At 46.1% G+C, this 12,076-nt stretch overlaps 1 long non-coding RNA gene across 1 annotated transcript; it reads left to right on the forward strand.

Annotated features, from left to right (window-relative positions):
- The first annotated feature begins 3,377 nt into the window (after nt 1–3,377).
- Nucleotides 3,378–11,322, forward strand: LOC140218971 (uncharacterized). The gene is made up of 3 exons (XR_011895180.1): nt 3,378–7,008; nt 9,042–9,260; nt 11,072–11,322. It is a non-coding gene; the product is annotated as an uncharacterized lncRNA (long non-coding RNA).
- The last annotated feature ends 754 nt before the right edge of the window (nt 11,323–12,076 follow it).

A 12,076-nucleotide genomic window follows, 5' to 3' on the forward strand; every position in this document is an offset into this window, starting at 1 on the left:
CATTATTTCATAGCGTAGGATGTCGAAACAATGATGTACCGGAGCAAAATATTGTAAGGTTGAAAAAGCCCGATCAGAGCATACAAAGTAAACAGCGACGCGGTGAGAAGCAGGTGATCCTGCAAAATAAGGAAATTCATGTGTGATGAAATGCAGGTCGTTCTCTGCGTCGACAGCGTGAGAAACAGGTCGTGGTGAAAAAGTAGAGCACGAGGTGCAGTCACGGACCCTTTAATGCTATCGCGTTCTACTCTTAAGGTAGAAGCTTAAGCGACTCCAGATTTTTTTTAACAGTCTTCGCTGAGAACTTTCACTAAAATAATTAACTGCGTGGCTAGTCGCTGACGCATTGTGAACGTTGCGCTGAGCGGAAGAAACGCACGAAACGAAGGTTGATGAGGTGGACCATCTTATTCTCCTCGTCTGTTTTCTTTTTTTTTTATTGCATTTTTCTCGTTCAGCGCAACCTTCATAGCTTTTTAACAACTAGAGTTACGCTTAACTACGCCATCATTAATCAGGACTGGTGAAATGAGAGTATGACTCCTTATATTATGCAGAGAAAGAGAGAGAGAGAAATGAAGAAATTACAAGCATTGAGGTCAACTTGAAGAAAAATCCGGTTTGCTACGTTAGACTGGGGGGCAAGACTGGGTGCATACTGAACATACCTCAACTTCTCTAAGCTGATTTTTCAGGCAATTCATAATTTTATTTTAGTGTAACTAATCATTACTTCTTTTAACACGTGTACGCCGAAGGCGGCGTTAGATGTCCAAGACCTGCGTAGTTAACACTTGAGACGAACGAATCTCACGTGCCAGGCTTCAATGCGGCTCATTTTGCCGGGTTGTCTCTTTCCTATGCACGGCACCTTAGTCTTTGAAAAGCTCGTTATAAACAGTGGAGTCGGTCGCAGAAAGGTATATAAGAGGAAGTTCAAGCAGGGAGGTTAACCGATGTTGCGCGCGGTTGGCTACTTTTCACTAGGAGAATGGGAAAGGAAGAACGAAAGATAATGACTAAAAATGATAGACGTAGTCGTGAGTACTCGGGCTTGGTGCAGGCCATTTTCGAACGTGACAATCGAAGCGCAGGTTCCCGGGGAGTGAAGAAAAAAGAAAAGATAAAGAGCTCTAACTTTCCATAACATTTTATTGCGGAAAAAGAACTTATCGTACACAACGGGGACGACACGCGACTTGGACGCTAGCGACGCCTTTTGGTAGCCCCTTATCACTCGGAAACGCAAAATGAATGGTCACGTAATATGAACCTATAATTTCGAAGTGATTTCAGCTTCTATAACTGCGCGTGTAAACTTTTCGTGGTGCTTGCTCCCTACACTGCGAGAATTAAACGGTTCAAATGTCCCTCGAGGAGTCTCGCATACATAAGATGGCCATATGCATATAGTGTAAGTTCAAGAGGTTGTAAGATGCTGGCTACACGTTGCGTGAGTAAGCATCCGTTGCAAAGGCCTTACTTTAAAAATTTTACTCCTCTAAAAATTTTGCACAACCCACTCGACATAAGCAAAAGAAGAAAGAAGAGGTATTATATTTATTTCATAAGTTTTCCAATATTATGAAGACAGCTAAGTGATTGAGAGCAAAAGTCATTTTTGTGCCTTGTTAAGCTTGGTAGGCTGCGTCGTTCGAGGAAGTAAGAGGTCAAGTCAAAGGTGGTTAATGCACACCCTGCATCTCGCATAATCCATTTGCCAGTGTTGTCTATAAGATGCCAGTATCGTGCGGGAAGCAGCACTTAGGTCAAGCGGGCTTCTGCATCGATGACAGTCCTAGAGAACATTACACTGATGTAAGTAGAGCTCGTAATGGCTGGCTCGCCCATCCTTTCAGAACTTGTGGTGTCGAACGTTCATTTATTCACTGCTCCGCAGTGAATAAGGAACACGACCCGCCGACGCACAACATTAACGAGGCCGAGATAATTTCGAAACTACGAATTCAAATAGCGGGAGCAACCCTTCTGTGTTTCTGAGTATTTGACAGTCGCAGTTACCCAGAAGGTGATGCAAGCATCCGCGTTACTTGCCGTCCTCTGCATGCATACTTCGCTGTTTGCTGGTAATGAAACGCTGCTGCAAGCTAGTACTTCGTCCCGTCCATTTCTTTCCTTCCCTTTGTACCTTCTACTACAATTATCATTTTCAAAATGGTAACAGAGAAAAAGAGAGTCAGTGTACACACGTGTAATGTTCACTGACGTACACAAAGGCGGCCGTACAGGCCGGTCGCTTTAAAGAAAAGCGCAATAGCGCTTTCCTTGTGCGTGAAATAGTACTTTGGTCCAAGGTCCCAGGATGTCTTCAGAGCACTGTCTGTCGCCTGAGTGGCTGAGAACTAGCACGTGGAGAATGTCATTCATCGTCGAAGGAAGTACAGCGGCGCACAGCGACCTCTACGGATTCATCACTGCCACAGCAAATAAGTGCAGTTGCTGTTAGTCATTCCATGGAATAAACGTTCGTTAATGCGACTCCCGAACCACACGCGACGCGATTAAGTATTTTCCCGACGGCAGTCTCAGTGTCGAGCGAAGTTTCGAGTAATGGTCAAGCGAATACGAGCTGTAGTCGAATGCGCCATTTTCCGTGCAGATAAGAAGATGGAAGACGAGGGTATACACTCGCCAGACTTCCCACGTGCCGGCTAAGTGGTCAAGGACAGTATGCGGAAGGAGATTTCACACTTTCCTTCTCATTTCTACGCGACTCGTGCGGCTAAACACGTACCATTTTACTGATTTATTTATTTTATTTTATTTTGCTTTCGAAGGCATTTGCGCTTATTCGTGCATGTCTCACGAATAGGTCGCCCAACTGCCAAGGTCGCATGCCACGTGGCTGTGAACGTACGCAGGCAGGCAGACAGCGAGGACAAACACTTCAAGGAACGCGCTTTCTTACAGAAGCGAACTCGTGGCCAGGAAATCTAAGAAAAAACGTATAGCCGGCAGTGGTATTGACAAACACGGCCATCGGACGTCAAATTAAGAGACGCGGATAAAGGATTCCTATATTTAACCTCCTGTGGTGAATAAAAGGAAAAGGAACCATGCAGTGACACTTATTACAGTAAGTACTTTTAAAGCCAAGCTTTCTTTGCTTCCACCCACCCCCATTTCGGGGGGGTCTGACTAGCCAATTACAGGCAACGGTTGGAGGATTCACACTAGCTCTCGCTCAATAAGGAAAGTATGTGTCCGATGATCGGATGGTCAGCGCTAGCGACCGTCACCGCCACGAAGCGGCAGCAGCCGGAAACGAAACGAAAGTGCGACCGGTCATGCGATACCTATCGACAGCATAATGTAACCAGTTGCCGCTCCGCTGACCGAGAGACGGGGCGCGAGCGGGCATTCCTATTTCGGAGTCACATTGGCCGGCGGCCGCATGGTCTCTCTCAGAGGCGGTACGAACACGTAGCGTGAGCCCGTCGGCGCTGGACTCATGGTGGGTCCAATGGCTGTCACGAGGACACAAAATAAAGGCAAGTGATTAGACATCGGTGTGAATACACTAATTCGCTACTGAAAAGGGAAGTCATGCAGTTTAGTAGGCACCTTTAGTTTGAATCGCGCTGACAATGCCTGCGAGAATGCTACAAGCGAAGCCTCGCCATTACAGCAATGGTAAGCACAGAAAAGCCGTTGGGCCCACCGTGTCCTAGCGCAGGCGCACTGACTCAACGTGTTCACGCCGTTCATGCGTATTCACGCGCGCAGGAGAGCGCCAAGCTTGGCCAAGACATTGGGGGAAAAAAAAGTTACTATTACTACACAGGTTTCTCCGAAACACTTCACTCAGGACGACTTCTTTATTTCCGATGAGCAGGCCATCGCTTTCTTTTTATCTGTTTTAAATATCTTGCTGGTGTTTAAAACCGCGAAGTGCACTTTGTTTAGGCAGGAGCTTAACGATAAATCACAGTGATGCCCGCTAAAGTTTTATGTTGTTTTCTTAGTCTACAGTTTTCGGCCCCAGCATTGGCGTTACATTTTGCTTTAAACAGCAGGAATGTTCTCGCTAATGTACTCTTATCTGCAGGCACGGTAGCAGGAATGAGCTTCTGAGCTTGATCATGACACATGTTATGCCGGGTTAAAGCTGGCTCCAATCCAATCCAATGTGCCTTGTTGTGACATGTCGTTTTAATAGCATGATTTGGTTCTGCAGCAAGTAGAAGATGCTGTTTCACCATTTAAAGCGGTGAGATCTACCCCCGGAAGGCGAGTGCTAGTTTCGATTTCAAGGAACATGCGCGCTCCGAGCGGTTGCCGGACATCCTAACTTATTTATTCTTTATTTATTTTTTGTGAATTTGAAATCGGGCGAATCGCGGTCAGTCTCCGCGCGTCCGTTGAGCTTACCTCCGCTCACCCTCGTCACTAGCTCAGCGATATCGCAAGTCGGATCGCGCTTGGTCCTCTGCTTCGGTTGTCCTCCCAAGTATAAAGTTAGAAAATATAAGACAGAGAAGCTTGATCAGGCGTGCAACGAACAGAAGGCGCAGGAAACAAACAGCCTAGGTCAACCAAGCATTAGACGAAGATTGCTCAACCGCAGCATCACATGTGTTGCGCGGCTCCGTGGTGTTTTGACACCGGGAATTCCAGTTCGGCAAAGCTTTTCAGGTTTCTTAATAACAGCAGCTAAGCGCAAGTATTTTACTTTATTTTCTGAGCAGGTATTCATTTTGCATGAGTAAACCAGTTCTGAGGCCGGTATTTTGTAGCGATGCCTTTTCCGATTCTATTCTTTTTCAGACTTTTCGCGCTTGGCCAGGGGTCAGAGCGACGGTCTGCCCACATTATCAACGGGATCAGGCGGCCGTGTGTGGTGGATGATGAGAATAGCATAGAATAAGGCATAAGGCATCGCTACAAAATAGCGGCCCAGGTGCGCAAGCCTGAGTGGACTGACATAGGAGCAGTGTCGATCGACCCATTCGTCATGACGGCAGCCCATTTGCTGTCGGTGAAATACATTTAAGTAAAATTAAATTATGGGATCTTACGTGCCAAAACCACTTTCTGATTATGAGGCACGCCGTAGTGGAGAACTCTGGAAATTTAAACCACCTGGGGTTCTTTAACGTGCACCTAAATCTAAGTACACGGGTGTTTTCGCATTTCACCCCCATCGAAATTCGGCCGCCGCGGCCGGGATTCGATCCCGCGACCTCGTGCTCAGCAGCCCAACATCATAGCCACTGAGCAACCATGGCGGGTAATACTTCCAATGAAGGGCTTGAGTGCACGTTTGATTCTATTGCTCAGTTACCTTGCTTTAGGCTCAGCTTCAGTGTGTGCAAGTTTTTAAGAACCTGTATTATAGACGAGGCGCAATGTTTTGTTTTGTAATGTTTTCTTTTGCCGGCAAAATGTATTTAATAATAGCAGTAATACAAGTATAGACCATGTAATGCTAATTAAGTACGAACTGGTAATCCTCCTTGCTATGAAAAGTGCTATTAAGTTTTTTTTTTTTATGAATGGATGATTGCTTGCGTTGCTGTTGTGTCAAAATAGTGTCCTAATACTGGACGTGCTTTTCTGTATGTATGAATATGACGCAAATTATGACGACAGGCAGATTATATATGCTTGTAAGCGCTATAGAAATATGTTCCCTCATTCGGCATGGAGTTGAAATAATGAGAGCAATTATAGGCTACTCCTTGTTTATGAAGATGCATGTAGCCAGATTAAAATTCTGTAGATCTTTACTTCTCATACTGTAAATGAAATACATGTATTGTACTCTACCATCTTTCTGTAAGCCACGAAATGTGTCGCCGTCATAACATACGTGATAGTCAAGTTCCGTGTGACCAGCGCGTGATGGTTAATTTTCGCATTGGTTTGGATCTTCAGGAATCTATGTTCGCTCATTATGTACAAATTTCAATTGTGAATGAAAATTGCTTCTGCAGATTGGAGGTCAGTCTGTTTCCAGTACGGAATGTGTGAATAAAAACACAAACGTTCAACTTTTACTTGTGTTGAGTTTTGGCTGACTGAAAAATCGGCCAGCTTTTGATCCCTTTAAGAACGCATGAACAAAATTAACGATTGATGGTGTATGTGTGTGTGAAAACTTTTATTGAAATGAGGTCCGGAGGCTCGACTTCTTAAGACAAGGCGGGCCGCTCCTACGTTGGCACTGTCAGGCCAAGCCGTTCAGCGACATCATGGGCTCTCTGGACGGCCCTTAGTTGGTCTTCAAACAATGGGCTTTGAATCTTTTTTTCCCCACTGTGTCCATTCTTGAACGAAATTGGGGAGAGTCGCGGGACACACCGCCAGCATATGTCTGATTCCAATGATGACATTGCAATCGTTGCAGTCTATCTTAATCTCCCTCTCTGGATATGTTTTATTAATATGGTGCCAGGAAGTTATTTTCTTTATACTACCCCCCATATATCTGAATTGTAGTCCTAAACTTAATTACAAGTTAGGAATTTCAAAGCAACTGTATTCACGAAATGACGAAATGTAATTTATTGCCTGCGAATATTGGCAGTTGACGACGGCTTGCTACATAAATATTCTTCTTTATAATTGCTTGGCACTGGTGCGTATGAGCGCTGCCCCAGTGCTTTAAAAGATGAATAAAAGCTTCCGAGGTAAACGCGGCAGAAGAGAAGCGCTTCGTAAACACGGCTCGCTTCAGCGGGTTCTGCCCCGCGATTTTGGCCCATGTTGCCGCGCGGCCGGCGGACCTGCAAGAGAGCACGAGCACAGCCCGCTTGCGTGCGATGTGGGAAAGGAAGGCTTTGCGGCAAGGCTCCTCCTACTGGCGTCGCGCCCTCTCCCTCTACCTTCTGACCTCGTCAGTGACGTCATGGAGGCATTATTTTGTTTGTTAATTTCCAGTTGAATGTCCGGCAACCGCCAGTGGTGGAAGCGGCGCTGCCGCAACTTATCGGCACGGGACCGAGTGTGCCAAGGAATGTATACGGAGTTTCAGGAAGCCTGGTGAGATGTCAGTTTACGCATTAGCTCGCCAGAAACTCAGAAGCAGCTGCAAACAGCGCTCGTCCCAGTCTTGCAGCGTTCGGCCTGTGCACGACGCCGTTTGTTTTCGGACACTGTGCACACAGCTAAATTCCATTACAACTGGTTCAGTTGGTTTCCAATTCATGCATTTACTAAAATACGACCGACTTTGCCAAAAGAAAAACCTCGCCAAGTTTTGGAAACCTGATGGAAGGAACTCAACCTGGTCCGATTGGTTATTATTCGCTTCTCACGTTTCACCGGGTTTCAGAATTTCTACGAGCGGCAGGCGTCTGCTGCGTTCCCAAGCCTGCACCCTACCTAGAACACTGCGAACTGCACGCACGAACAAGCGCCAGTCATCAGACATATACCTTATCACACGGATCAGCTTACCGTAAAGAGAAAGGTGCATCCCCACTCACTAACAAATCTCTTGTTCGTTTTTATACCAAGACATACTGACCTGGTAACTTAACAGTCCTTTGCCACGGTATAAGTGCACAATACCTATATTTAGCTTCTGAAAGCACCACAGACGTTACTGCCTGCGTATTGTGGGATGCTGAATTATATTCTGCAACAACAGTAACGGATTCTGGAGTTGCGAATAGCATTCGAGCATTTATTGTCGCATGGTGGTTGTGTGGCCATTCCAAGAAGGCGTCGGTTTTACCCAAACATCCCAGCCATTTGGCATTCCTTTGCTCTGTAGAAAAGAGAGTGCGATTTAAAATCTAACACCAGTAATTTTCTTTTCCATGTGCATACTGCAGTTTCTTGCATACTTCAGTTGGACTTCAACTTTCACTTTTGTCATCTTTCTTATTTCTTGTTTAACTGCACTGCACACAGATTCTCTAGCGTCATGTACCTTATTTAATTGTGCATTAAGTTTTGGACATTGTTAACCTCTTCAAAAGCCACTAGTACAAACTATAATTAGTTCTTAAAATATTAAAGATTATCCTTTATCAAACGTTTATACACTTGTGTTTAAATCCACCTCTCAGACACTAAAGTATGGTCCTACAGAGATAGATAACTGTGCTTCAATTTTATTAAAAGTCCCTGGCGAAAATTTCGATTAATCAATTCTTCTCTGAAAAAACTTGCACCAAATGCGATTATAGATGAAAGGCTAAAACGATGAACCGGTTCAAAAATGTACCAACCACAAAAATGTTCGACCATCCCAATTCGCAATGTGTTGCACGAGGCAGACTGTCAGCGTCAGCCACTATGTCGCGAAATGAAAGCACTTATACAGCTATTGTCAAAGTTCTCATTAGGGAGCATCGTAATTGTCGGTGATTTTTTTTTAATATAGAGACGTCTACAGTTGATCCAAACCGAGACGAACAATTAACATCGCATGGTGGTTCACTGTGTTGATCTTTCCTCCCGCCCTCATAGCATCTGAACTGTAACAGATGGGCGTTTTGCGTCCATGGTGATGATACAACAGTCACTACCAAACTGTATGATACACTTTCTCATAAACGCCAGCAACAAGATGTTTAAGCCATCGATATAGTGTGCCACTTGACTTTAGGTAAGAGTAGATTTTAGAGCGAAAGCTCCACTACGCCATGTCTCTCAAGGTCATTCGTCACGTCGCAATTACCTTGAGCCGCCGGAGCGCATGCGTGGCAGGTGTGACGTCACGCCACGTGTCCCCCTGCGGAAAGGCGTCGCAGCTGCGCTTGCTGCGAGCCTGTCCGCTGCGGTACTACGTGATTAGCAAGTGTTAAAGGGCTAAATATAGTCCGACGTACCATACAGAAAGAAATTCAACAAGAGGGGACACTCGGCAAAAACTGGCAACAGAAAACAGGTTACGCCTAGTGTTAATCCCATCCGTTAGCTGACGCGAGTATCGAAAAAAAAGAAAGATTGTGAAATGAACTCAGACAACCTTTTATTTGTTTTTATTCTTTCGCACTAAAACTAAAACTTTTTGCGCATAAATGAACTTATACTTTACGACTTATTTTTCTTGCGTCACCTAGCAACAAGCTAGCGGCACGCCTGACTTGCCGTATGCCTGCGTCATGCCCCAGACACGCCATCGAAGCGAGCGAGACCGGCTGGGCATGTGAAGTTTGCCTGCTCGGCGACCCGTCTCTTCTTTTTTATTGGATGTAGCCTGACTTGTCGGGCTCCCGGCATATTCTTGCGTTCCTTCTGCACTTCGACACGGCACCACTGCACTACTGGACTACGGCAAGGTGAGAAATCTTGTTTGGCAGTCTGCGACGCATTTCAAGCAATTTAGGCTTTTATGGCACGGAACCTACTTGTGACAGTTAGCGAAAAACAGCTTGCTGGTCCTGGCGTAGTTAACTTGAGTTAGTGACTCGTATTGGGGGATGTTCGCGATGCTTTCTATGAGCCCCTACATTATTTAAACTCTTTTCGGTAGTTTTTGGGCACGCTCGCCGCACCCAGCTTTGCGACGCAGTTGATTTCGAGTGTACTGAATCTTAAAATGGGACAAGTTTTGGCGCTTTCAGTGACCCCAACACTATGGTGACTAATTTTGTTGCTTTTTAGGGTACCCTTGAAGCACAGCGACCGCGCCCGACGTTGTGACGTAATTAGAGAAAAGCAATTCGGCCGTGTGACGCAGTTAGTTTCGCGTGTACTGAATCTTGCTGGGACAAGTTAATGACGCTTTCTCTGACTCCCAGCAGTGCTGTAATTTCATACTTACTGTTTGGGATACATTTGAGGTACGCTTGCCGGGCCTGGCGTTGTGACCCAGTTAGCGAAAAGCAGCTCAGTCGTGGTGAGAAAGTAATACCCCTGTCACACGGGAAGATTTAATGTCATTCCAATCTAATGGCATTCGCATATAATCCCACTAATCGTGATTTACACGGGAAAATTTAATGTCATTCGAATGGAATGACATTTGCCATCGCATGAGTTAGGGGAACTCATTCGCATTTGATTTTGAACCGAATGTGTACTCTTGACCCCAGATAGACAACAGCGACACGCAACACGAAAAAATAATGCGTGCATCAGCAAAGTCAGAAGACTTCGCTGATGATATTTTCCCCATGGGCTGTGCTCAATGCTATTACTCTTTGCATCAGGAATCTGTTGCGGCGGTCGGCCATATTGGATGTGTTGATCGAAGTGCTTTTAGCTGTGAATAATTGGCATCAAAATATTTTCGTCCGTTTTAAAAGTACTCGCAAAAGTTCTTAAACGCGTTTAATAGGCACAAAATTTCTTTGAATTTCAGAAATTTTGTTCCCGATCGTCATTGCTATCATTTGCGAGTGCCATTATATTTTACTGTGTAGCACCGCAAGAGCGCAAGAGACCGAATGGCATTCGATGCATCGAATGCCATTCGATTCGAATGACATTAAATTTTCCCGTGCGACAGGGGTATAAGCTTGGCGTGTACTGAATCTCGGTGGGACAAGCTTGTCACGCTTTTTGGGGCCCCGCAACTACATACACATTCTTTTGGCACTCACGCTTGCGAAAACGCGACGAGTGATTGCCAAGAGTGATAACTCTGGAGCGTGTTGCTTGCGCCGGCAGAACGCGCAAAAGATAATGCCGTGGAGCTCAAGAACCTAAAAATTCTGTCTCCTGAGCGACTGAAAACAGGCTTTGCACCCACACATTTGTCTTGAGTGCGAGCAGAAGGAATTCTGCCAGCATCTAGCATGGTCTGACTGAGAGCCTGTATATCTAGTGGCCACTTCTGGGTATGTAGCTTACCATCGCGTTGGCCGAAGCCAAGTCGTTTTGGAAACGCACATTCGCCCGTGTATTTGTGCTTTTAAAGCGCAGGAAATAATGACCGGGAATCGGGAATGCTTGAAAATCAGTTCTTTTCATATTTTATGGTATTTTTAGGGATCAGTCGGGCATTTTCTACGCCATGTGTACGGAGAAACGAATTGCCTTGGTTTGTTAATGCCACCCATTCACGACTTTGGCACGCTTCGCATCTGCATGGAGTATTCGTATGAGGTCTAAACACCAAAATGTCACATGCTTGTAATTTTTTCAGCTGATGCCGTCCGGTGGAGCTTCGTACGAGAACTACTGCTGCTTACCTGGCGCCACAACGTTGGATGAATGCACAAAAAGCCCGCCACGACCGCTTATATAGAGAAAAAAAACATTTCCTCATTTACAAGGGCCCGCAGGGGCGTGTGCGTCAGCAGGCGTTTGGTGTGTTGCGACACCACGGACCCGAGCACACGAGGGTTGGACCCTCCCGCGTGTAGCCGTGCGCGGCTTAGCCGTGTCCGGGGAAAGGGGGATCCTGGAGGTTGAGCCGATGCCAGGTGTTCGGACCTTTAAGGCCCCCCGGCGGAGGCAACACACCTCTTTGGCCTCTGCTTCACGTAGACGGCACCCCCGGACTGACCCACCCGGGGGAAATCGGCAGTCGCCGTTTCCTGTTTCTCTCTCCTGAAACCTTCGTCTTTCCCTTCCACTTTTAGTACTTTCCTGTCTCCTTCTCTCTTCTATTTACTTCCTTCTTCTTGGTGGCAAGGGTTAACCCTGTGTGGCTATCCAACCTTGGGTACACCATATTTGGTTATAGTGGCGGCGTACGACTGGCGTCGTGCAGACTTGTATGCAAGCTCTGCCGCGTCCCCGCGTTGGGCTCCGTGGTGGGCGGTCGGCGCTGTTGCCGAATTTTTATGTATCTTCATGGAAACTGGTTTCCCCAAACTTCCTGATCGCCCTCAGAAACGAGGGCGCACCGAAGATGTCTTTAAGTTTTTTGGCAATCGTACACAGAACTTTCCCCGCTTTCATGTCATCCACTCTGATAAGCCTGAGAAGACTGTAAGAATGATCTCACCTTTCGCTGTCTCGAAATCTCTGACAGAAGTTTTTGGTCCCGGATACAAAGCATCGAAAATGGCTAGCGGTGATCTTCTCCTAGAGCTCCGCGATCAGAAACAATATGAAAAACTGTCCAAACTTGTATCTTTTGGGGGTGTTCCAGTCACAGTGACCCCACACCGTACCATGAATACTACCCGTGGCGTTGTATCGG

This window comes from Dermacentor andersoni, chromosome 6 (genome assembly GCF_023375885.2).
Source record: "Dermacentor andersoni chromosome 6, qqDerAnde1_hic_scaffold, whole genome shotgun sequence".
NCBI classification, from domain to species: Eukaryota; Metazoa; Arthropoda; class Arachnida; order Ixodida; family Ixodidae; genus Dermacentor; species Dermacentor andersoni.